Below are 4,184 nucleotides of genomic sequence, written 5' to 3'. Positions count from 1 at the left end.
TGGGTTCCAGCACGTGTGGGGCAGGAGCTCATCGTTTTACCCCCTGGTCGGGGTCGATCTTTCCAGTTTTGGGCTCCGGGGGCTCCTCTGGGTCAGCCGGTGCTGGTTTGGGGCGGAAGCAAGTGGTTTGATGGGAGTTTGGGCTGATTGGTTTATTATTGGTCTGACGTGGGTTTGGGCTGGTTTATTATTGGTTTGATGTGGGTTTGGGCTGGTTTATTATTGGTCAGACGTTAGTTTGGGCTGATTGATTTATTATTGGTCTGACGTGGGTTTGGGCTGATTGATTTATTATTGGTCTGACATGAGTTTGGGCTGATTGATTTATTATTGGTCTGATGTGAGTTTGGGCTGATTGGTTTATTATTGGTCTGACGTGGGTTTGGGCTGATTGATTCATTATTGGTTTGATGTGAGTTTGGGCTGATTGGTTTAATATTGGTCTGATGTGGGTTTGAGCTGGTTTATTATTGGTCTGATGTGGGTTTGGGCTGATTGGTTTATTATTGATTTGATGTGGGTTTGGGCTGATTGGTTTATTATTGATTTGATGTGGGTTTGGGCGGATTGGTTTCCGCGCTGGGCTGGAGGTCTCAGCATCTCAGACGGGGGCGAAATTAAACCAAAACCCCCCAAATTTTAATGGACTTGCTCTGCGGCAACGAGCTGGAAGAGGCTTCTTGGTAAATCCGCCGTGCCAGGTTTTGAGGTCCTGGGAAAGAAAAAAAGGCCGTTTTTCAAAAACCTCCGGAATGCCAAATTTGGAGCAAATTTTCACAGCGGAATTCGCCTATTTGCCAGAAATACGTCTGGTAGTTCTGGATCCACGATCTGATCTCTGCATCTGATCTCATTTTGTGCCCGTTCCTGTAGCTGAACGTACACGCTGGCTTCTGCTTGTCTCCCGAAATGTGGTTAAAAATCTCGTTTTCCGTTCGGACTCCTCTGAACCCCTGATACGCAGGTAAGGAAAAAAACCCCAAATATATCATGGAAACAACGAGTCCGCGCTCTGGGCTTCCAGGTGCGCGGTTCTCCCTCCCGGACTACAGCGGCACTTCACTGCGTTTGTGCAAACACAAGCTTAGGTTGAGCTTTTTCTTAAAGAAAAAGAAGCGAGCTGGCGCGTTTCCGAACTACCGCTGAGTTCCCCCGTCCGTAAGCTGCTGAAGTTGCTGAACCACACGGGACGACATCCAGGTAAGACACGAGAACTGTTCTCCTTGTTGCGCAATGTGTGTCTGTTACCAACTGTGCACCTCCACGTGTGCAAAACCACATTCCCGCGTGTCCGCTGTACGAAATTCAAGCTCCGGGCTGAGAACGTTCGTTAAGAAAGTCGGTATTCAATACGTGCGGTGTAATTTTGTTCGTTACACAGCTGTAACGGACCAATGCGGAGTTTCTACCATGTGCTTCCAAGACACGATATGAAACCACAGACAGGAGAAGCTGAGCTTTGCTAGGCAATATGCTCTTGGTGAGCATCCCCAAAAGCCCGGAACCCCGCCTTGCAGCACGGATTTGCCCCATTAATCTCAGTCTCAAAGGAAACCAGCGTTTTGCCCTCGCAAATCCCGTGGGTAAATTTTGGGCTCGAATAACGGTTTCGGAGGATTCCGCTCCGTGCACGAGGAGCTGCGGGGACGGCGCCAATCTGCTCGTTGCAAGTGAGGAGCCGCCAAGGGAATTTCAGACTCTGTATTTGCATCGGAATCGGCGGCTGAAGTTTCGGTGACACCACGTTGACAGAACTGAGACGGGACCCCGATCCGGGAAGGGAAAACGGCACAAATACGGCAGTCAGAGCGGGCTTGGAGGCGTTGACGAACAGATTCCTGGCGGCCTCGCGGGCTGATCGCATTGGGTTGGACTCCAACATTCAGAATATTTGTCTATTTGCAGCTACGACACAAAACCTGCGGCTCTCGTGGGACAATGCGACGAGGACACGAACAGAGCGACGCGCCGACCGTTGCTCTGACCAAGAAACGCAGGGAATGAATTTAATTGACAGACCGCGGTCCTTTCGTCACGTGTGTTCCGCTTGCGAAATCCAATTTGGATTTTTTTTTTTTTTTTTTCCCCCTGTAATTTGCGACCTACGTCCCTGCAAATCGGGTTTCTCCCCAGCGCAGCGCTCGGCTCCACCGCCTGTAAACTGCTGCGGAACCTGCGCATCTCGGGCAGCGGGTCCCGGGACACGCTCGTCTTTGCTCCGATCCCAAGTTCTCGCACAGGTTTTGCCGACGGTTCAGGGAAATCCCCCAAAGCTGCAGCGACGGCGACAATCGGCCGAACTCTGTTTCTGGACCCAGGAGTTCGGGAGGACCCAGGAGTTCGGGAAGACCCAGGAGTTCGGGAGGACCCAGAGAATCACCGAAGGTTCAGCCCGGTTAACAGGACTCGGCGCAGCTTTGCGCCACTCAGGGCTTTTTAAGGAGGAGCCTCTGAATTCGGTTTCCAGCTCCAACGCACGCGCCTCACCCCGAAATTCGGATTTTTAAAAGCAAAAAGGGGGAAACCCCCACCAAACTGCGCTTTAGCTTTGTGAGCATATAACGCATTCCCATGGCGCTCAACGTGTTCACATCGTCCGTTTAGTCCCCTGCGCACCAGGAGTAAAAGGGAAGGGAAGTTGGGAGCTGTGCAGAACGGGCTATTTTTGCTTAGATCTCACCCATCAATATTTACAGAACGAGCTGCTTTGAGAAATTTGGGCTATTTAGCGTGATTCTCGGCTTTACGCTCGGCTTAGAACAAACCCCGGCGACCGGCGGGGGCCGGATCGGTTGTTTAACCCGAGACTCGCGGGGCTTCTCGACTTGGCAAAGCCGCGCCGAGCGATTTCGGTCACAGCGGCCGCGGGTTTGTTGCCGCACTTTGTGTTTTTCGGCGTGTGCTGATCCCACCCGGCTCCAAGGACGAGCGGCACGAACGCAAGAGCCGGTAAGGAGCGATTAACCGCAGGAAGGCAAATAATTACCATTTCTGGGGACGCGCGATGTAATTGCAAGAGCCAATTACGGTTAAATAAGGGCGCGTGGCCCGCGCAGCGGTCCGACAGGCGCAAACATACCTTTGTTAGAGCAACAAAGGGAACGGCGGCGAATAACGGGAAATAGCTTCTAATTACAGGGAAAGAACGCCGAAAATCGGCAAAAGAGTGGGGAAATAACGGCTGAGAGTGGGAAAAGAGTGGCCGATAATGGGAAAACTCTGGCTGATAATGGGAAAATAGTGGCTAATAATAGGGAAGCAGTGGCTAATAATTTGGAAATGATGGCTAATAATAGGGAATTAATGGCTGATAATGGGAAATAGTGGCTAATAATGGGGAAATAGCGGCTAATAATGGGAAAGCAGTGGCTAATGGTTTGGAAATGATGGCTAATAACAGGGAATTAATGGCTGATAATGGGAAATAGTGGCTAATAATGGGAAAACAGTGGCTAATAATGGGAAAATAATGGCTAATAATGGGAAAACAGTGGCTAATGATTTGGAAATAATGGCTAATAACAGGGAATTAATGGCTAATAATGGGAAATCATGACTAATAATGGGGAAATAACGGCTAATAATTTGGAAATGACGCCTAATAACAGGGAATTAACGGCTAATAATGGGAAATAATGGCTAATAATGAAAGAAAAGCCCCACAAATAACTGGAAAATAATGTCCGGTTATGTCCCTCCCGGATGCCTGGGTTCCTCCCGGACGCCTGGGTCCCCCCCGGACGCCTGGGTCCCCCTTCCAGCTGTTCTCCCCCCAACAGCTGCGGCCCCTCCCCCCCCCACCAGCTGTTGGGGCCGCAGTTGGCGGGACCACGTGGGGACCCAGGCGTCCGGGAGAGACCCAGGCGTCCGGGGGGGGCCCCTCCCCCCCATATTTTTAGACCCTGAGACATTCGGTCACGGCCCAAACATGTGGGGGGAGGGGCCCGGACGCCTGGGTCCCTTTGGGGCGGGACCCCAAAAGGGCCTTTCTAGGGGACCCCCAAAAAGGGAGTTTTGAGGGGACCCCAAAAAAAGAGTTTCAAGGGTCCCCAAAAGGGGATTTTGAGGGGGGGCCCCAAAGGAGAGTTTTGGGGGGACCCCCAAAAAGGGAAGGTCAAGGGGGCCCCAGGAGGGGGTTGTGAGGGCGACCCCCAAAAGGGGGTTCAAGGCTCCCCCCACAAAGA

The sequence above is a fragment of the Caloenas nicobarica genome, chromosome 35, assembly GCF_036013445.1.
Source record: "Caloenas nicobarica isolate bCalNic1 chromosome 35, bCalNic1.hap1, whole genome shotgun sequence".
Taxonomy (NCBI): domain Eukaryota; kingdom Metazoa; phylum Chordata; class Aves; order Columbiformes; family Columbidae; genus Caloenas; species Caloenas nicobarica.
This window is presented reverse-complemented; position numbering follows the sequence as displayed.